The following is a 23,325-nucleotide window of genomic DNA, read 5'->3' as shown; positions in this document are numbered from 1 at the left end:
CACCTCAGTACCATGGAATCTATTTCCTTCTTGTCCCTCCCCTCACCCCCTCCAGGACAATGCAGCATTTTCCTTACTCTTATGAACAGCCTTTTGAATTTTGGCAAAAAAGGAAGGTATTAAAGATGTGCAGGCACTATCACCTGAAGTTGGAGGCTGCTGATGTGCTTCCAATACAGTGGGCATAATTCTGTTAAAAAGTTAAATTTAATGTAAATAGTTCAGGGGGAAGATTTGCCCCGGTCCAGCACTGATGCAAATGTGACTTGCAATCTGTGCCTTGCACCAAAGGCTACAGCAGAGAAGAGGGATGATCCTCAACATGTGAAAGGAGTTCATGTGAGCTGAGGACCTTCTGCTGCCACTTTGTAATTTTTTTTTTTTTTTTTTTTTTTTTAACTAGGAATGGCCTCAAACTTGTCCCCACAAGGGGCTTTTTCTGTGTGGGGCACAAACACTGCTTGCAGTGTGGAAATGGGAAGGGAAATTCATGCACAGGAGGTGAGGAGCATATGATGCAGCAGTGTGGTAACAGGAGCTGATTTAATTTTGCTTAGAAACCTCTGGACTGAGAATAGAGCATGTATTACTGCAGCTGTAGCCCATTACCTCTAATGACTTTAATTATTTTTTATGGTATCCATCTGACCAGCCATAAGATTCACGTTGGGCATAAAATTAGCCAATGTTAGCACCGTGCCTGTTATACCTCATACAATTGGAAAATTATGTCAACAAGTAAACACAGAGCTCCATCAATTTGCTGGTAATGAACCAACCCCTTCAGCTGAAATTTGTTTTCAGTTTTAACTCCCTTGTTTCAATGAAATCAGTGGGATCACCCATTGGGATTAACTCCCTTGTTTCAATGAAATCAATGGGATCACAAGCGACTTACACTTCTGACTTCATTATTTGTGTGTTATCTCATATAGGTCTACTCCTAGAACAAAACATAATGCTTTTTTCCCTATTAAGAGGAAGTTAATTAGGTTTTACTGAATTGTAAAGAAGCCATGCTTGGTTTCTATTTTTAGAATTTGTTTTTTTTTTTCTTTTTTTAAGTTGTCTTTACTTGTATTGGAGCAGAAAAATGTTTGGAAGGAGGAACAACAGGTTGAGCCTTGACTAACCTGGCGAAAACCTCAACTGAACATAAGTTCAAGCAAAGTTTTGTCTCCGCCCTGAGCTCTCCCCTTCATCACTAGGATTCCTTCCTACTGGTATTTGCCATTTCATGGGAAAAGTATAAGCTAAAATATGGCAAGAACAGTGAGTCTAATATAAAGCAGGAAAGAGAAAAAAAGGGAGCTGGCCTTGGTACATCAGAGCCAGAGGTTAAAATCCAAAGGATTTTAAATGCACAATGTCTTTTTCTGAGACACCATGATGTTGACAAAATATGACCTAAGTGGCATAATACAAAAGCAGCAAGTACTCTGAGAGCTTACAGAAGAGATCATCACTAATAAGAAAATATGTATCCCTGTTATTTATTGCCTAGCATTGACATAAATCTTGTTTTCAATTACATGTTAATGAAGCACACCAATTACTGTTTGAATAGGGACATCTGATTACAGTCTCAATCAACAGAAATAAATCTTGCTTATGGAACGTTTCCAGGGTATTTTCTTTAGAAACATTAATTAGAGAAGTAAACAAGGATATATTATTATCATGTCATCCAATTGTAAATCCTGCCTATTACTGTAAATACTGGTTAGTCTGACATCGTGCATCACCACAGTTTCCAATATTTATGCTGCAAATCTAATGAGTGACAATTCCAGTGCAGCCATAATCTGAAAGAGATTGTTATGGCTTCGGGTCCAAAACCTTATGCAATTTATAAGGTAATACACTGAACAGTAAATGAAAATTATTTTAGCTATCTCCACAAACCACAGGTAATTCCCAAGCAAAACCCACCTAAATCTGTCAGAGACCTGACAGGTGCAGAGGTCTAATGATGCTTTATGGGAAATTACAATTTTCTAATTGAGTTAGAGGTAAGTCTGGTTCAAATGGCAGAGGGTGCAACAAATTTTCTCATCTGTGTTTGGGCAACACAGATGCTGAAGAGATTTTGTACAAAGGTGAGTCAAGAGAAAGATGAAAAAGGAGTTGAGAAGGGAACTACCCTTGTGCTAACTTTGTAAGCTTTACTGTTTCCTTAGATAGGGAACCTAGCGTTTACAATTTTTCTCTCTTTTTAAAATAGAGCTCTTACAGCTTCAAGGAATGCTTCATCACCAGCAGTGTAATAAATCTGCTGCTGGTTTTGGTAACTTCATCTCAGAGCCCAATGGACCGGTTCATGTATTTTTCACCCAGTTTGAGTTATGGGCCCTGTGTTTGGTGAACTTTTCCTGAAGAGAGTTGATGCTAAAACAGTACTCTTCTGACTATGTAATGGACATATCTTATTATCTCTTCAGAGGCCACAACTCTGTGAGAAAGGCTAACTAAAGCAGTGAAACCATCACAAAGGAGGGCAAAGCCAGCATCAGGAAGATGCTCAGCTAATATTAAAAGAAGATTTGAGAGGATCTAGACAAATGAGTTTGTAGGGAGGGTATTGTCTTGCAGCACCAAGCAGGTGAGAACCAGCTTTCATTCTCCCTCCAAAAAAATGCCATTCCTCAGCAAGAGGAGAGGTGTGAACATATGGTTCCTCCCACCACACTGCAAATCCCCTGCTGCAGTCTTCCAGCACAGTTTGCACTAGCTGAGGCTAATTCAGAGCACTAAAAAAGCAGCAAAACGAGGAAAACACAGAGCAGTCAAAATACAACTGTAAATTCTTTGTGATTGCCTATCATGCTACAGCACAGGAATTGCTGAAGGCAAGGTAATTATGTAAAGTTGTCTTAAATGTCTTAGGGTAGTTTTGTTTTTGGTTTTACATTTAAAGTAATTTCTGGAATAGTTTACCAGAAGCCAAATATAGTATTTAGAAGACAAAACCTGAGATCAAGCAGATGATATCAAATTAATCTAGGGAGAAAAATGACTGTGCAATACTATTGAGATCTAGTTCCATTATGAACTGGAGAAGTGGAGATCGTCTAAGAAAAAAGTGCAAGATTAATGTTCAACGAAGTGGAGGTATGGCTGGGAAAATTAAAATCATTTGGATAATTAAAAAATTCTGTTGCTTATAAATCAAGGAGGGAAATTATCATAGAAATTGGGTGATAGTTGAACACGATGTGTGGTAAATACAGATGGGGTTTAAAAAGATGAGGTGTTTAAGCAGAGAGAGAAGGGATTCAGAACTGCAAAAATAATGATTCCTATTTTAAGCGTAGAGATGACTGCAATGTCCCTCTCCTCACCTGGGGTGGCCCAGCTTCCAGCCTTAACTGACAAGCTGGGACACCCAGAGCCATCTGTGTGGTGGGCACAGTCAGAACTGAGAGAGACAATGACATTGTCACAAGGCAGGCTGAGCTCTAACCAAGGCACAGTGCTGCTGATGCCACTGGCTGGCACCTACGGGCCCATGATTATTTTTATTATAAACACCTGACCACAGCTCCTTGAACATTTACATAGACCAGGTCAAAACTGCTCAAATAACACTCTGGAAATTTCTCCATGGCTAACCTGTGTGTGGTAACCTGGGGGGCTTGGCCTTGCACTGTGGCCGTGCCTCTGATCCCACTGCCCACAGCCTCGCTGCACTCCCCAAACCAGAGTTACACATGCCTCATCTACCTAAACCACCCATTTATTTTCTTATGTAACTTCTTGCAACAAATTAAAACAAATTGAAAGAAAATAAATTCCTCCTGCTGCTGGCTGCACTAACGACCAGGCTCATTTCACACATGGAGAGAAATAATTACTTTTCATGTTACCATAATTGCCTAAACCACCAATGCATTTTTTAAGAAACAAAGGTTGGGCTGGGGTAAGTTTCTAATTATAGGTTGAAAGCTTCTAATGAAAAGGCATAAATTGGAAGAAACTCTTTCAAGCAGAATTGCAGAAGAGGCTGCTAAGATTTGGTATTTGATGCACTACCACGGTGCCAGAGGGGGAGAAAAAGAAACAGAAACCAAATGTTGTGGCTCTTCCTCGGGGCCACTGACACCGTTTGCTACCCAGTGTCTCACAAAGTGCTGCCCTCAGAGACACAGAGGAGATGAGCACATCACAGAGCAGGGCTGTAGGGCCACATTTCATAGCCACCCTGAGCCACTGGCACAGGGACAGCAATGCTGTCCTGGGGGGAACAGTTCAGGCTTCAATCAGCTTTTTCCTGAAGTTTATACAGGCTGCTGGATGGTGGCAGCAGGACAAAAGCCACCTGAGTTAGGCTAAAATGATAAAACCCGACGAAAAGATGGATACTTGAGTCAGGTAAAACTTGCTGGATGAACAATTTGTATTTGTTAACATACACAGCACCTGGTGCTCTGTTTCGGGGTGACTGTCATGTGCAGTCAGTAGCTGGATGAAATAGGGCCAAATCTCTGCTACTTTCATGATTTTGCTCTTCTGTTTTACTCTTAAAGAAGGCAGCATGATGCAATTTCTTTATCTTATTCTCCTGTTTTTCAGAGTGTTGGAAAATCCTGCAGGGCAGACCAGCATACCATCCCTGGCAAAGAAATTGCTTTCCTGTGACAACCCACACTCCAGTGAGAGGATTACTGGCAGGAGTGCAGCACTATGCAAATATTGCAGTCATGAGCATCAGGCTTTGCATGCAGCCCCCTGCATCAGAACTGCTTGAGGAAGAGATGTCAATCTGGATTTTTATTCTAAAATTACTCCTGAAGTTTGTCTGCCCAGGGGGTTTTAGCTGCTGTTTGGTCAGCAATAAAGGAAAAGGGCCAGGTGGATTAAAATTTCACATGGATAGTGCTCAGGTTCAGCCTCCAGCACTCACTGCAGTGATTATTTACTCTTTCTCCTCTCTGCTGATTTATTCTATTCCTTCTAAAAAAGACTGGTGTTAATAGTAAATCACTTACAATGAGAAATACAGAGATAAAAAAGCTAAAAAGGATTTGGAATGGCAGAATAAAAAAAAAACCTGCTAAAAAAAAGGTGTGTCTTTGTGCATCATCTACTCATTGGTGATACCCTTTGGAAACATGTATACACTTGCCTAAGTGGATTTGAAGAGCTTATTTAGCATGACAAATTGGCTACAACCTGATGGGTAACCCATTCATGGACCTTCAGACACTCACATTCCCATGGCATGAATGGATATTCATTGTACAGTCAATTTATAATGATTCCACCAAATTAAATCTTTATTAACAAACTTATTGACTCTGGCTTTGACTTATTGTCCCCCCTTTTAATTAACTGCAGTAATGAGACAAGCAACATCCAATATAACAAACATTTTGTTTAAAACCTTGCCATTTATTTCAAGCAGAGCCACTAAAAACGAAGACTGAATTGCTATTTGCTAAATGTCAATTTTCACACTCTGTTGAACCTTTTCTGAAGGCTGTCAACCACAAATCTGCAGTCATCTTTTCCCCTCTGATCAGAGCTATATAGAGCATATAACAGGTTTTCAGTTACTTTTCATTTTTATGCAGAAGATGTACCATTTTCTTTTCCCAGTATACTTAAAAAATTGGAGAAGTGCATAAATTGTAAAAGTAAAGGGATGCATATGCCAAGGCTGTGGCCTCTTTCACAGTCACAAGTTACACCAGCAATGTGGCTCCACGTCTGCATGTGCAAGGGCACAGAAATGATGCAGACTCCTCAAATCCAGCCCATTATCATGCAACAGTACTGCACCATCCTCTTCTCCAAAGTGCTGGGCTCCTGCTCAGAGTTGGGAAGATTTTTCCCCCTTCCAGATCACTTATTCACAGCCTTGATTTGGGAGGAACACTAAAATAAAGCTAAAGAATGGGCAAGGCCTCCATGGACAGAGACTTTAAGGGAGGGCCAGGGCTCCTTCTTGTGACCTTTTTGGCACAGAGGAGTTTGGAAGGGCAATGAGAGGGATAAGGAGTATTTGAACAAGTCAGGCTCAAAGCTCTTTGATAGTGTAGAACAGAAAATCTTAGAGCTCTTTGAGATTTCCAACTAATTTCTTGCTTTCAAATATGCAAAACAAAATAGGTTGGGAAGTTGTGTAGAGAAGAAAATAAAGGAATTGTGTGGGAGGGTGGAGGGAGGAAAGGAGCAGAGAGATAGAGAGATCAGGAAAAAAAAAGCCCGACTTGCTGAAAATGAGAGTACACACATGTCTTCCAAAGGGACACTTTAATTTAGGGAAGAGAATGTTTTGCAAATTCTTAGCATCAATTTATCTTCAGCTAAAACCAAAACTGTTTTCTATTTATCTTTTGCACTCCTGAGTAAAACATGCATTCAGAGGTAAGGCTTGGCAATCCTTCGAGACAGAAGTGCCAGATGATATTTTTCTGAAGTGCAAGAGAGACTACTGAGCCTGGTGGTGGCGATTCACCCTTTGCTGGGGGCTGCCCCTATTGGCACGAACCCACCTCTTGCTGGGGGAGGGACAGCCCTGTCCTGCTTCACCTGGTGGGAACTGGGAGCTGTGAAACCCTGCTGCTCACAGGTGTGTGTCTCAAGAAGCTCTGCTTCCTTGCTTTGCCTCTCCTTTTGCTGTTTGGCATGTTCCATGTGCTGCTGCCGGCATCCACAGTGCAAGTTGTTCACCTTGTTCATTTTAAAGCACTGAAAGCTCTTCTCCTTGGGCCAACCACAGCAAAATGAGATTATGTTCAACATTTCTTGACTCTTGCAAGGTTCCTTCCATCTTTCCTTGGCCAAGTCTGCCTTTTGACTGTAATAACCTCCCCTGGATGTCTCTTTAGCAGGTAACAAAGACAATTCCAGTTGCGAATGGAAGATGTCAAATGGAGGTGAAGTGAAATAGATTGAAAACCAAAAAAGAACTGATGTCAGAAAAGCTGCTGTACCACTCAGTGGCATAACCCCTTCCTAGAACAGGTTTTTGACTGTGATTTTCAATTCGTTTTGCACTATTTTATTTTGATTTTAAAAAGGCAGCCAGGTAGGAGAACTGGCTTTGTGGCTGAAGCACTGGGATTCAATTTCCAGCCCTAAGATTAAGTGCCTTTGTGACCACATCCAGTGGTCCCTGGGTTCCCTGTAGCCTGGTGGGGATGGCCCAGCACAGCCTAGGAGGAAAAATTCTCCCCAACACAGCAAATTGAAACAGACAAGTCTTTGCTGCTAATTTTTCCTAGTATCAAAGCCAACTCATTGGAAAACTTCCTCACAGAATGCCCCCTCTGCTGCAAAGCACAGTCCTGAGCCATCACCTCCACAAGGAACTTCACCAGATGGACTTGTGAGGTGGGAATGCCCCCACGTGCACAGATCTCACCCCACTGACTTCCCAAGCACTGCTCTTAAAAGAACTCAACAGAGTTACCTTGGGAACACAACAAGAGAAAGGAAATTGGACCTTAAAATCAACCTTAATTCTCACTTGCCTAACATCATAGTAATAATAATAATAATAATAATAATAATAATAATAATAAATAATAATAATGATGATGATGATGATGAAGAAACACTGCAAGAGAAAAATATGAATTGTGGGTGGTTTTTATGATCTTAGAAACCAAGAACGATCAAAGCTGCAAGGTATAATTTTTTTTTCCTGGAATGCCTTGCTTTTTCTGAATTGGCTGCACCCTCATGGCACCTCTCAGCAGTCACATTAACACTATTGATTGTCTGCTTGGTAGGTAACAGGAGGAAAAATAAAACAGGCAAGAACTTAACTCTGTTTAGATTCCTCCAGTGCAACTAGAATGTGGATAATTTTTTATGGGTGGCCATCACTTCTAAAACCTTCCCAATGAAAATTACTGCTGTGGTCTTCCTCTGTGTCAGTAACCAAAGCCACCCAGCCAGGCAGGGCAGGATTTGGAGCCTTCCCAGCTCCTTAAAATGCTGGGGTGTTCCTGTTCTTTTTGGCAAAGGCTATGAGAAATGTCTTCATTTCTACCTTTTTAGAGCTGCCAACCCTCCAGGTTTGCAAGGGCTCCATGCCAGGGCTGGCCTGTCACCCCCTTGGTGACAGCATTCCACCCCCATGGCCCAGCAGCCAGGAGTGGTTATCCCCAGCTCCAGAACAGGGAATCCAGTCCTCACTTGCTGGTCCCAAGGAAATAAGAACATTTGTTCTAATAAACCCAAAAAAAACCAGAAAATGGTTCATGAGTCCCATCACACAGGTCCCTCAACAGAAAGTGACCCTGGCTGAAACAGGAACTGGGAGAGAAACAGCTGCCTCTTACAAAACCTGGAAATTCCCAAATAATTCCCAAATAATAACTCCCAAATAATAATTCCCAAATAATTACTTATCTCTCCCTCAGACATTAAGTTCACTGCAGCTCTTCCCTCCACCTTATTGCAGTTATTCCTGCAGTCCTTTTTCCCCCCCTCTATTCTGCCACAGAGCAAGTCACCAGGAGTAAACAACATTTGCTGTTACCCTAAAAATGCACATTTGCCATTTTTAGTTTATAGGTGATGACAGTAACAGAGTACCCAGGGTGAAACCACTGAAACCACAAAACCCCCCAAACCAGAGCAAACATCCTCTGCCTCTCCAAAAGGGTTTATTCAAACCACTCCAGCCCAGCTGTTCCTGTGGTGGATGAGCTGCAGAGAGCTGAGCTGCTCCAGTGGGAACTCAAGCTGCATCAAGGGAAATATATTTTGGATATTAGGAAAATTATTTGTACAGAAAGAGTAATAAAGTTCTGGAATGGCCTGCCTGGGGAGGTGGTGGAGTCACCATCCCTGGATGTGTTTAAAAAGAGACTGGATGTTGCACTGGGTGCCAGGGTTTAGTTGAGGTGTTGGGGTTGGGTTGGACTTTTCCAACCTGGGATTCTATGTGAATTCTGTGAATTCTGTGAGTTTTGTGAACACCTGCCAGGACTGCTGGGCACAGCTCTGCCCCATGGATGGGTGTGAAATGAAACCTGGGAAAGGTTTTACCCACCAATACTGACTTCACTCCTAGCACGCTTCCACATCATCCCGAGTGTCTTTATCTCTGTAAAGGATATCTTCTAAAAAGCAGCCACATCCTGACAGTCATGCTGCTTTAACTTTACTGCTCTAGTTAGAGGTGTAATGTGGGGAGAGCTTAAAGAGATGTAACTGGACAGGTCTGTTTTAATTGCTCCCACCAGACCTGTGCTCCATGACCTTGGACATCTACAGAGCCATAAATATGAGCTTTGATTGCTGTTCCCATAGTGACTGGCAGGAGGAACACAGTGGAGGCTGGACTAGGATCACTTCAAGCAGGCAAGCAGCAACTGGAAATCATTAAGTTCGGAGGCTCTGGGGACACTAATGTCACTGCAGGCCAGCCAGCCTGGAAGATAAACATTGCTGGGCACTGTGAAAATTATTTTTCTATTTGCTTTCCACTGAGAGAGTGAACTAGGCTGCACTTTAGGCACTAGGCTTGGTAAATGAGACCGTGAGCTCTTCTGAGGCAATTTCACCAGTTCCTTGTGCTGCTGGAGATGTCAGAGCTACCAGTGGGGCCTGTCAGGCTTGTGCTGAGAGCACTGACTGCTGAGGAGCCAACAGCAGCCTGAGCACAGCAGCGCTCACAGCAGGCACGGCTGATCCATGGGGAATGCTTCCACCTGGAACAAGACACATGAGAGGCTAAACCATCCGAAGCTGCAGGGTAGCAGGATTGTCCCTGCTCAGTGCCAAAGCCAGCGTGGTTCTTTCTGTACCCTTCTGCACTGTGCACTCAGGGCTGTCAGGTGTGGAGCCTTCCCGTTCTGAGGAGGCTCAGTCGGTGGAGGATGGGACTCAGCCCCAGGCTCGTGGGTTCGTGCCGCACGCTGGGCGCCAGCCTCGGAAAGGGCAGAGCCCTGCCACGTGCTGCAAGCTGTCCCACTGCTGCTGTCACCCTTCCCACTGCTGCTGTCACCCTTCCTTGCTTCACAGTCATCATCATCAGAATCCAGCAGAGAAACACCGACAACACCAGCACTAACGCTGAGCTCAAACACTAAGGACTGTGCCCCTCGTGAAAGAGCAGACCAAAACCAGCACCCCTTCTGGTGACAAGATCAAAAGCCAAAGGAGAATGAACTATTAACCCACTAACCCACTGAATTAACTCATTTAATTCAGTATCATCACTTCTGTTACTTTATTCTCTGTAATTAAGTCTCAAATGCTTTTCTGTTACTGTTAATTCAGCTTAATGATGTTCATTTTAGTTTTGTAAGCCATTAAGTCATATTCCCAAGAATCCCCTTGTTTTAATCAATTTATAAATGGAGGAATTGTGGAGCCTTTCCATTCTCAGGAGGTTGTAATCTGATCTTAAGACTCCTCCCATGGGACACCTGATAAAACCCCAGGGCCCTGGGTCTGCTCTGGGCTCTCTGGGCTTTGCTCGGACTCCTGGGCCTCTGCCCCCCTGCTCCCCCTGACACGGGGTGGGGAGTGGGGGCAGAAATAAAATGGACTTTCCTGCTCAACAGCAGGGACTTGTCTGGTCTGTTTTCCCTGTTGCTGGTGGTGGCCTCCCTGATCACGATCTCGTGTCACTGCTGCTACAGTCAGGGAGTTTGGTGTGGAAATGGGGCACCTCTGGCATCCCACTCCACATGGATTCAGGGAGAGGAATGCAGACTGCCCTGCAGCAGCCAGCTCTTACTTTCACTGGGCTGTGAATACACAAACAGAACTCAAACAGCTCTAAACTCTCCTATTGCAATATAAGGAATGGTAGAGTTTCAGGAAAAACACAGGCACGTGCTGGTGGCCAGAGGATGTATAAAAGCAGCTGAGGGATGTTTATATTGGCTGAGGGCAGAGCAGGAAAAGCTGAGCTGTGCTAATGGCAGTTTCTGAGGGACTTGCTCAGCAGCACAGGTGCTGGGGGCACTGCCTGTCCATCCTCACAGCTCCCTCAACTCCCCAGGGCCCCACACAGCACAGCAGAAGGGAAATCACACAGGGGCAAATCCAGCATCACCAACAGATCCCTCCCTCAAAGTTATAACTCTCACAAATACAACAGCTTCACCCTCGCTGTGAGTATATTCAGGTTTGGAATTGAAAATACATCTTCTGTCAACCAAGATAAATCAGTAATTACTCAGAAGGGAAGCAACACCACCTCTACCCATCCATACACCTTGTACACTCTCCAAACTCTACAATTTACATATTTAAACTCTTCTGAGTTTGGCATCCAGTCAACTTTAATGCCAACAGAAGACAGATAAGCCCATAAAGCAACAAGTCCAAGGCATCACTTCTCCCTTACTACATACAGCACTTTCACATATTTGCATAGATCTGTTAAAAAAGCAGGATAATGCTGACATGTTTTGAAGCCAAGATTACATGGTTTTTTTACGAGAAGTTTGGTGCATGCCACAGGGAGACACTGCACTATTCTCACGGGATAATTGATCATCCCAGTCTCTTCTCCATGCCTCAGCCTTTCACTGAAAGTAGATCCCATCATTTTTCAAGTAGCTGAGTCAGATTTGCAAACTCTGCACATTCTTATACTGACCACAAGCACTTAAAGCATCAGCTATTTTATTTTTCCTGCATTTGGTTGCTCTATTTTTCTTTTTCTAGCTTGTAGAAAATGCCAGAAATGTCCAATTCTTTTTTAAAAATTACCAGCTTGTAACCCCTTGATAATTTATACAGTATGGACAATCCTACTTGGAAAAATCAAGGATTAAAAATATTAATCTCTCAGGTGCTCAAACGTCTTCGGTTACTTTTTGAAATACAGATTAATAATAATTATTGCATTTTCTCCTTTACTCTTAATCAATCTCTCAGAAACTGCACTTCTTGAACAGTAGAAAATGACACTTTTAAGAAGAATTTTGCATTTTTCTGACTGCAGCAAACCATATGGAGAGTGGTTGACGGGTCCTGATGGATAGCAAACACACCAGCAGCTTCCCAGAATACTTATCTCTGAAAAGAAGGGAGCTCTGCAGAAGTGGCCTGGATAGCTCCATAAATCAATGCCACACCATTAATTCCTGACAGACACTAAAAAATTAAGGGATGGTCAATTTTAAGTATTGGCCCTGCATAAGTCTTGCAGGAGAGCCATAATCTCCATCTGAGAAGCAAGAGAACCATTAGAGTGGCCCTGCTGGAATTTCAGTCTGGCTTTTGAAGGCTGATTTTGCTTTTCATTGCTTTGAAAGTGCAGCCAGATGTTGCTTTTGTTTACATTGAGCTTTGTTTTTTTCCCCCTGGAAATTCAAACCAAAGCCAGCAATTATTTTGCTGTAGAATTGTTTATTGTAGGATAGTCCCACTGGCAGGTTGGCCAGTGCTGGAAGCTCCCACAGCCTGGCCAGCCACTGAGGGAATTCCCAGTGCTTTGCTGCACTGGGAAACTGGGAACTGGCATCCAGCTGGAGGAGAGCTTCCTCCAAGAGATGGTAATGAAACCAACACTCTCTTTGGTATTGCATGGACATTTTGACAGACTGTGTGAGTCACAGGAACACCTTTCATGTGTCTCTGAGCACCTCTGCCTGCAGAGCTCCCATTTCCCTGGCAGTGATTCTCCTTTCAAGTCACATCAGCTCACAAGGTATGATGCAACATCATTGAAAATGTGCATGTGTTTATCAGAGGTTACAGCATAAAATATGCAGGCACCTTCAAATATATTTCAGTCTGTGACAGCAAGCAGAGTGACTGAATGTATGTCAGAGGTTTATGATGAACTCTGAAGTGTCTTCATTTAAAAGGCAGCATCCTTTTTTTATTGCTTGATTTATTCTTTCTATCTGTAACTAACCTCTAGACTCATAGATTTAGACTCCTGGTGTGATGTTGTTTGAATGCCATGCACCTCAGAGCTCTGCAAAAACCTTCTGACAAATTCATGGCTTGCTCCTCTCTCAGTGTTCAGCACAATGCCAAGGGATGGAGAGATTAAATGGTGCCCTACTGCTCAACTGAGAACCCATAAAATCAACATATTTAGTGGCTTTTATAGAAAATTTGTCACATGCTAAGCAGGGAAGAACAAGAAAGTAACTAGGAGAGATTTAGTTTTCCATTTTCCATCTCTTTAGCAGTGTTGCTCTTGATGTTTTCAGTAAGACTGTGTTGGGATTTTTTGTAAAGGATTAAGCAGTGGTGGAGATGAGGAACTGAGCCTAAGTAAACAACCAAATATTCTCTTCTTGAAAGAATCAGTTTGATCCCATACAGATAAAACTGAGCATTTATGGAAGTATGCAGGGCACAGATGGGCCAAGGCCCAGGCTAAAGCAGTTTCCAGGTCCCAGGGATGAATTCAGGACCTGGGCTGTTTCCAGATGTGCAGTTCCTGCAGGAACACATGCAGTGTGGTTACACACAGTGTGACTGCAAGCACACATTTTCAATCACACCTTTTGAGTTGTTAGAGAGAGAATTTAATTTCAGAAACCTTAGGAAGCAATAATAATCTTTAACCTCTGGCATTGCAGGAGAAAGTACTGCATATTTCCTATCAAAATGAACAGCTTTAATAACCTTCCATTAATATCTATTTATACTGAGGCAAATTATACAGAATTGACCAAGGGGCACAACGTGCTGTGTAGGGCCAACATTACCTTGTGAATTCATGGGAGCTCTTGTTTGAATAAAGGCAAGGCTCTGCCTGCAGAATTCAGCCTATAATTAGTAACACCAACACCATAATGGTTACCCCACACTGCCAAAGTTTCTGTAGTTCAAAAAGCTTTAGTGAATTAATCCAGAGACTGCAGTAGGATTTGCACCCATGGGTTTGGATTTGGAGAGGAGCAGAGATGAATTGCCCAAATCTCCTGGCTCTGTACTGCTGGGAATGGCTTTTTCCACTGTGCTTCGAGCACAGAACCTTCTGCTCCAGGGGAACAAGAATTGATTATCTGGTATTTGGAGGTCTGGAGGCTTTAGAAAGAAGCAAACAGCAGTTATGAAGGACTTCATTTTTGTACCCTGAGAGGCTCTGTCAGAAATGTCATTTGTAATTAATTAGAAGTGTATAAACCAGAAAAGAGCCTGTTAAAGTCAGGTTTTATCCCAGGGCACTCTGGGTTTCAACCTTTGGCTGAAAGCTCAGAACCTTTTCACAAGTTCCTGTGTGCTGTCTGGGTGATCCTTATGGCAGCATTTGAATTTCCAAAAGGGTTTATAAAAAAGCTTCCCTCTTTAGACAGAGCTCCTCAGTTGATTCTTGTAAGATATCCTGTTTTTCTAAAGAGATTTTTATTGCAATATGAATTTATTACAAACCATTACACATGCACACATTTTCAATCATACCTTTTGGGTCCTATAAGAGAGAATTTAATTTCAGAAGCCTTAGGAAGCAATAATATTCTTTAACCTCTGGCACTGCAGGAGAAGATACTGCATATTTTCTATCAAAATAGACAGCTTTAATAACCTTCCATTAATATCCATTTATATTTATTACTCCTTCATTAAAGTTAAGACAGCAAATCCTTAATAAAAAAACCCTAAATTGACATTTTACTTTACTTCTTGCTCTGTCTTTTAAAATGCTAATACTTAAGAAAGTGGACAGGACATGACATATTTTTATCACTGCCACACACTTCAGCACTAGCAGTGTAAACTCTGTGTCTTGCTTTTTGCCCTTATTATATCAAATATAAGCAGATTTTCTCTGAGTTCACTGGCAGGGAACATCTCCTTAGAGCAGCACATCCCCTCATTATCCAGCCCTATCAGCTGTTCTCCAGCTCACCAGGAGACCATTTCCTCTCTGCTTTACAACGTCTTTTATGATCCTTGATGGCCCAAGTTTGGGGTTTTTCAGTTTACTTTCCTGCTTGATTCCCTTGTGCCACTTTATAACATGTCCTCAGCCAGCCTTCCTTAATGACATGAAACCAGGCAAGAAGGCAGAGAATGTGTTTTTCTTTTTGTTTTGCAAAAGGCAGGAGATAACTCATGAACTGAGGTCAACTCAGCAGAGAACAGAGAATTGCAGCTGAGTTTCAGCTGGAGCAAGAATTGCCAGGAGGGTCCCAAGATCCCAACACCCATCCCTGTTTGCCTAAGCTGGGGCAAAGTTCCTCTCCTTCTGCACCTACTGCTCCCACCCTGGGGTTTTTGCTCCTCCTCTCTGGAGAACTTCACAGTATTTCTGTGTTTTTCAGGCTTTCCTGAGGCCACTCATCTGCTTTTGGACTATTACTGGGGTGCAATCCCATTTCTGCTTCCTCATCTCCCACATGGCCCCGCAGCCACACAGCATCATGTGAAGGAAAAGCTTTTAAGTTTTTTTTTTAAGGTTTCTTCTATGCAAGGATGTTCTTGTGCAGCTGAAGTGAAATAGGGCATTATTTTCCTTGCTAGCAAGGCTGTGTGTGTGTATTGGGGTGTGCATTTATAAATGCTCTGGGACAGATGAAATGGTGGCTGCCACTTTGCCTTTCAAACCAGTGCTCCACCTTTAACATGGTGCTTTCACAAGTATGGACCCAAAAATGCTCCTTGTTTTACAGTGAGTCTCTCCAACACCAGCTGGGAAGCAAAGCAGGGACTGCCAGCTTCAGAGTTGTCAGCAGAACCTGGACGTGAGGCTGTGAAATCCGTGGGCTCTCAGCTTTCCTAAACTGGAGATGAGAAAGAGAATCCACCTGCCAGCACAAAGGAGCTTCTGCATTTCCATTTCCTCCCTTCACAGGACACAAGGTGCAAGATGGATCACCGACCTCCCCCACGCAACACTGCTGAGCCCAGGAAGGGCAGGGCAGCCCACAGCTGATGGTCACATTCTGATAATGTATTCTTATCATTCTAGATGAAGTAGAGACCAGGGGAGCAACCATGGACTGTGCAGGGCTCTGCAAAGAATGGCCAGGTTTGGCTGCTGGTCATTTGTAGGAAGGGATTCTCATGAGCCACATGCTGGCTCCAAACAGCACTCCAGAGCTGGCAGTGACATTCCTTCAGTGTGAACTCAGCAATGCTATTTGGCCAGAAATTATTACAATACAAAACAGGCAGAGGTGCCCCAATAACCCAGGGGATAAATCTATACTGCAGAATACATAAAAGAAGCAGAGCAATGGCAGTCACCACACATGAAAAAGACAAAATCAATTCATGATGAAAGGACAGAGCTACTCCTGTTTGGCCTAAAGAAAGCAACTCTATTCCACATGAAACAAATTCAGAATAAAGATTCTGTAGGCACGGTGAACATTTGTCATTTCTCTTAATAAGTATATACAAAATACTGCTTTCAAAAGGAAAGATCCCACTGTAGTTGTGGACACATATTTCCCCTCTCTTTAATAAGGTTATGCAGCAGCTATTGATTCCTGACTACTGCCTAAAGTACAATTAGTGTATTTGTAAAAACATCCTTTTTATTCATGAGGGACTTCTGTAGCTCCAAGTGCCTCACTCAAACTAATAAACATTATTGCTGTGGCCCAGCCAAACCCTCTGGCACCAGCAAAGGGCAGTAGGAGACAAAACCCCGAGGAACTCCTCACTTGGGCAGTGAAGTGTCTGAACTGTCCTTCCCTATTTTGTACCAGGTTAATGAGAAGTCTGTGTTAAATGCCTCATTTTCAAGAAGCTGGTTGTGGAGTGCTGCAGTTCAGCAGGTGAAATCCCAGCTGGTTCCTGTGCTGGGCTCAGCACAGTGGGAGCAGGGAGCTCTGCCTGCCAGACAGCTCCTGGGCTCACAGGTGAAGCCTTAGCAGGGAGATATTCCTTCTTAAAAGCAGGTACTGACTGTTGAATAAGGCAAAGATTTTTATTTCGTCTGCTTTGCTCTTCACTTGGGGTTTTAGAAATATGTGATGCACAGCTGGAGAGACGTATGAAGGGATAGAGAGAAATATTAAAGAAAACCATGTATTTTTCTACCCAAAAGCAAACATGGTGCTCAGTGGATTACATTCCTCTCATTTCTTTAAGATAAGAACAGTGTTCAAAGGAAAATCTCCTTCTCTTCTAAGCTATTCAGTCATTTTGAATATGATTACATCCTAAATATCACAGTATTTGCAAAGGATTGGGATCACAGTGATAGGTGGGTAAGGTGCTTTCCTTGCCAACTTTCTATTTATTCTGTATTTCATGCTCAATACCCTCAGTACAAATAGCTCTATCTCAAGTACAAATGTTATGATAAAAGAATAGTTTTTGGGCCTTTCACAGAGCATGACAAATGCTGGATCCTCGAGCAGCAGCACCAACTGATTCCTGCTGCAGCATCTCCTGACTGCCCTAAGGAACAGCAGCTCCAGCCAGGCCCTGCTGCAAGGAAAACATTGCCCAATTTACACTGAAAAAAAAAAAAAAAAACAACCCAACAGTTTCCTTGCCCATCTCTCTGGGTAGTTGTCTAATGATTGCTTTTAGAGCACTTATGGCTGCAGACTTTTTTATAGTTGGCACCCCAGAAATGGCCCTTAGAGCCTGGAGCCCAGGTACTGCTGCCAGGGCACAGTGTCACCCCAGAGCATGGCAGTCCTCCCAAACCATTATCAAAATGTAAATGAAAGGCAACATTTCCTATAAACATCTGCATTCCAGAGGCCAAATGGTACTTCCATCATTTTCTGTAAGACCTTCCAAAAATACCACCTCAGACTAACCTACTCGACAGATACATCATGTTAGATGTGTCGCCACATCCTCTTAATCAGTGTGGAGTCAATATTCTGTATTATATGAATAACTAATTAGTTTCACAACTTATTTCCACAGATGTCATTGCAAAATCTATCTGACGAATGTCATCTGCACTTGAGAGAAGGACAAGCATTGTAATTAAGTATTAAGCCATTTCACCAGTGTGAGTCTGCCGTGGAGTGTGAAATGGCAATAATTCACATTTTTAAGACCTCGCATTTATTAGCATCTATTTTCTACTCAAGGTTAGCAGTGTACTGCACAGAGAGTTAAAAAAAGCCAAACAAGCTCACTTTTTTGTTATTCAAATGGATACATCTGCATGTCTTACTGTTCAGATTGTCACATGGATGGGGTTTCTCTCAAGTCCCAGAGGACTTCTGGCTCACACACCTCTGTGAGCAGCACTCGAAGGTCAGATGGATGCTCTGATTATGGAGCAAGTGACATTCTGCTGTTGAAAGCTAATGACAAACCTGGGCACAAGGCAGCTAGGCAGGATATAGATCTTGTACACAGCAAAAGTATCAATCTGAGATAACAGCCAGGACTGACGATTAATATCTCTCAGGAAAAGACTTTGTTTGCATTAGGAAACCCCTACAGAATAAATGCAGAGAGAGAATAATGAACTCAGCTGTTGGGGTTTACTCAGAGCCCAGGAAAAGTTAAACTGGTCTCTGTCTGGAGCCACTGCTAGAGCTGCCATTGTGCTGCTTAGTTATGTGCAGAAGAAGATGAATCCTGAGTAACTTCCCACATCTTTTGGTGCATCAACCAGCAAACAAGAGGGATATTCCCACTGCTCTCTATCCCAATTGGCAGCAATTTCCTTTAGAAATCTGCCCTTTCCTTCCCCATTCTCACTCCTGCTCTCACTTGAAGGGCCACGAAGCTCTGATGGAATGTGCTGGCTCCTGCAGCCACACGTGCCAGCAGCACAGGGGACAGGGCAGAGCCATGATTTATCCAGCTGGGATAAATCAGCACAGACCCACTAACACCTCTGCATTTACCTCCTGAGCAGCTCATCCACACTGAGGCTTCACCCACTGAAAAGGGGAAGGAAAGGACACCAAGGACACCACCCTTCCTGATGCTGGGTGTGAAAGAGAGGAAGACCATTAAGAGAAGGTTTGTTGGAGTAAGGAAAAGGAACAACAACCCCCTCTCCTTCTCTTTGAAAGAGAAATACTTTGACAGATGGAAAGCCCCAGCAATCAACTGCTTCCTTAACTCCAGTCCTTATATCCAATGGTAAAAATATACCTTAATGCACACAAGAAGCTGTGGAAAGGCTGCCTTTGGCTTGGGAGGGCTGTGGCTTGTCTTTTGTAAGAGACAAACAGGAAGCAGATTTGAAGGGATGTCAACAGGACACAATACTAAAGCAAAGTGGCTGCGAGATCAGTGTGAATTCTGCCCTGGGAAAGTCTCTCCAACAGCAAGAGTTTCAGGAAGCCTCAGCTGCCATGGGAAAATTGTTAGATCAGATGTGGTGTCCTCAATCAGAAAATGAGGTGATGAGGATTCAAAAGCAACTCACCAAAGGGCACTGAGATTAGCCTGAAGTTTGGACACCAGGAACCTGCTGCCTCCTTTTAGCTGTATATCAACAGGTTTGTGTTGGCTTTAGTGGAGATGGTTGTATACATTCAACCTGTCTGAAAGTAACTGAAAATAGTTGTATTTGTTACAGTGTGAAGGCAAAGCTCATCCCAAGGAAAATCTGTTGTCTTTTAAGCTGGTAGGACTATCAAAATTATTGGGACTGCACTGGTATAACTGAGAAATAAATTGCATCCCTGCTGGTAAAACAATCAGAAAATAGCACCAGCACTGTACAAGGGTACAGTGGTCATCTCCCCTTGCTGACACCTCACAGGAATCCACAAGTGTTCACTGTGAACTAAACAGTGTTTCAGTATCATATATTACTCTCTATAAATGACTTTCATTTCTCACCAATTACTTCCTCTTTTATACCATTCATTTTTCACATTTCCTCTAATTTTTCTCCTCTTAATCATTATTAATGTAATTGGTTTTAGACAGAAATATTATTTTTGTTCCTACTTATCTATGGTGCCTTGTGAAACACAGCTGACAGAAACCTTAATTTGGTAAGAATTCCTATTTTTCAAAATGAGTATTGTTACGTTAGCTCAGCACTGTATTTAAATTGTTTTTTGTTACAATAGGTCTCACTTGGACTATTTGGATAGTTCAGTACTCCACGTGGTGAGGTGGAATTGCACTAATAAAATCAAACAGCAAGCACATTTCATCTGCCATTTTGTGCTTTCAGTGCTTCATAATTAACTTTAGCCAAAAATTACCCCTTTAAGCCCAAGGGATTAATTCTCCCTTAACTCTATTTGTGCATTATAGAAAAAACAGCCATCCCCTGGCTTCCTGGCCTTGGATGAGCAATTTACTGCATTTGCAACCTACAATATCTGCGGATGAATTCCAGGTGTGTGCTTGCCCCTCATGGAGTGAATTTCATGCTGTCTGGCTCTTTTTTTAACTCTGGGAACAGAAATTCCCTAGAGCAGTTTTCCAAGCTGCAGCAGGACCGGGACATTGGTGCTTAAGGCAGCTCTGCTCCAACCCCACCCTGTCCCCAGCCTCCAGCACTTGGCACTTTAACAGCATCCTCCTGATACTTTAATATTGTATTTCACCTTTTAATCCCCTTCCCTCAAACTATTTCCTTTTTCCTTCTTCTGGCTAGTCCAACCTTTATCCCTCACCTCTGCCGAGTGCTGATCTGGTGTTTGATGGACAACTTCTCTTTGCATCTCTGGCATGTGTTTGTTTCTGGGAGGAATGTAAATAGAAAAAGGCAGGTGATTCCTGCCAATGTCAAGGAGAGGTTCTCAAGGCAGCCTCTTGACAAGTTACTTGGTGCTACTCAAATAATCCAGTGAGAAAAGGTCATATTGAATTCAACTTTTATACATAAGCAATCACATTACCATATGTCAAAGGCACCAACCTGCTTTAAAAAGTGTCAGTGCAGATGAGTACAAATATTTCAATGTCCAAACAAATCTCCCAAGCCCTCCCCCTAAACTATTTTGGGACGATACCAGATGGCAATGCTAAACATCCCAAGTATTTAAAATTAATTTGGATTTGTTTGCTTTCCATTTTACAGCTTTTGACCAGTTTAGAACCCAACGAACAACAACAAATACATTCAGGAGTCTACAATTACCTTAAATATGTAAAAACATGAAGAAGTTCACAAAAGTAAATCAAAAATGTATCAACCACCTCTAGTTTTTAGGTCCCTATTAAAGAATATTCTAGAGCCTAAGTAGGAAACAAGAGCTGTTAATTACACTCTGCATTAAACAAGACATTAATGAGCTCTGGCATTCCTACCACAATGGACACTGAGGAGGAATGTTTTAGGGCGTGTGAGTCTGTCTGCAGCAAAGTCCAGTGCTGGCTCAAACAAGCACAAAAGCAATTCTTGGAGCCTTGAGAGGGGCTTGGTATGTCAGGAAAAGGCTGTGCAGATATACCCACTGGGATTCTCTCCTAAACCACTGCAAAAGTGTTTTAAAAAGTGAGCAAAGAGGATGACCAGGATGATGAGCACCTGAAAGAGCAGCTGATTTAGCAATATAGCTGAATTATGAAAACCGTTCACCAGCCAAAGGGACAGAAAGTCTGGTGAGAACAAGTGTCCTGTCACCTGGAGAGCGTCAGCTGTGGTGACACTCGGGTGTGACTGAAGGCCTTGGGGAGATGAGTGGCACGTCCTGTCTGTCCTGCCAGGGAATCAGTCTGTCTGTCCCGCCAGGGAATCAGTCTGTCTGTCCAGGAGAGGAGGAAGGCAAGGAGGACATGACTCCCAGGTGTGACAGGAGCAGCTGGTCTCCTCTCTTTGTGACAGCAACAGTCGCTGCCACCTCATTTTGAAATCTAACAGAAGAACAGGAGTGGGCACTGACAAGAGCAAAGGGAGAAGTCACCAATGGATCATAATCCTTGGTTTAGGATAAAGATGGAGGCTGGTGGTGCCTGGGGGCACCTGCAGCAGCTGAATGTGCACTTTCCACCTGAGAAGTTCAGCCTAAGCAGGAAAGAAAGCACTATTTATTGCAGAAAAAGGTCTTTCAGAGGCAAGCCAGCTACTGAGTGTGTGATTTCACTGCTGCTTTCCCAGCAATGTGTGGCAGCTCAGGGCCCATCTCGTCCAGCCCCATTTCACTGCAGCATCTTTGTAAATAGGCAAAAAGGACACCTTATGCACACACTCTGCTATCAAAATAGGAAGGAACCAAAAAAATCTCCCCTCAGAGTAAGATTATTTTCACTATTAACTCTGTACTGCCCCCAAAAGGCGCCGTTTTACCTAAGAAGCAGCCAGTGATCCAACATGTAGAGAGAGATGGATGGATCTTGGTCTGGGGAGCAGTAGAGCATTTGTTCTTGGAAAACCTTGCTTTCCCTACACACTGCCACCACTGGCTCTTTTCTCCTCAGGATGCTGTAAAAACATTTGTTTTTGCCAAGATAAACTTGTCAGAAGCACACAAAGTATTTTAGGACTTTCTGGGACTTTTTTTTTCCCCCAGGTAAATGCTATTCAATAATTTTCCTTTAAAAAAAAAAACAAAAACCACAACAGATTTTAAAGGATTTTTTTCACCCAGTCCACTAATTCGAAAGGAAATCAGATACCTAACAGCTCTCCACATAAAACAAGTGAAATAAGAACATGAATTTAAAGCAGATCAAATATACTGAATCAATCCCTTGCATGGATACTGCCATTAATTCATTTCAATTTCATTTAGCTTAATTCGCTTTGGAACAGAAGCATAGTCAATCAGGTTAAGGCTCTTTCAATTCACATTTTTCCCCTCCAGTACGACACCCTACACTTAATTGGATTTCCCCCCCCCCTTCCCATTTTAGAAAAGTCTTAAATAATCACAAACTTGGAGCTAAATCTCGCATCTCTTTTGCACTACTCACAACGTAGTTTTCTAAATTTTGATTGTAAATTTTAGAGATGCTATTGGGTATTTTAACCATGATTTTGCAGTTTTGTTTTGTTTTGTTTTTTTAAGATGAGAATGTCAGTAAACACAGGCTGTGCCAGAAAGCCTTTGTCACCTGGAAGTCACCTAGAAACCCATTTGCTGGTGCTTTGCTTGGCTTTTCCAGGGAAATGGAGAGCCTTGCCCCACCACTCCCTGCCCTCACGTCTCCTTTTCCCCACACCAACCCCTGGAGCTGCCCTGCCAGCTGCACGTCACAGTGAGCAAAGACCACATTTCCTCTTTTTTTAAAGGAAGCAGACCCAAACTGGGAAAAGCACGAGGCAGGGTTAAAATCACTGCCTGGAGGAAGAGAACAAACTTTCATAACAAACCCAATCACGCCTCCACTGCTCCTGCTGTCTGACAGATGATCCCCAGAGTGGGAAACTGGAACAATTAGAGGGTTTCCTGGGGGAAACTGAAAGGTAGAGACAGACCCAAGGGAAGGCAGATTCTTCATCTTCCCTGGTGACCTAGCTGGGCCATAACTATCCCTGGTATCAGAGCAGGGAATCCATGAGAGGTGCTCTCTCTCAGCCCCCTGCATCTGCAG

The 23,325-nt window shown here is 42.9% G+C and overlaps 1 protein-coding gene across 1 annotated transcript in view; it reads right to left on the bottom strand.

The window, feature by feature from the left end:
- The window catches only part of SGCD (sarcoglycan delta), a 136,278-nt gene that overhangs the window by 15,169 nt on the left and 97,784 nt on the right, over positions 1–23,325 (bottom strand). The window lies entirely within an intron of this gene.

The sequence above is a fragment of the Vidua macroura genome, chromosome 15 (genome assembly GCF_024509145.1).
Source record: "Vidua macroura isolate BioBank_ID:100142 chromosome 15, ASM2450914v1, whole genome shotgun sequence".
Lineage (NCBI taxonomy): Eukaryota > Metazoa > Chordata > Aves > Passeriformes > Viduidae > Vidua > Vidua macroura.
This window is presented reverse-complemented; position numbering and strand designations above follow the sequence as displayed.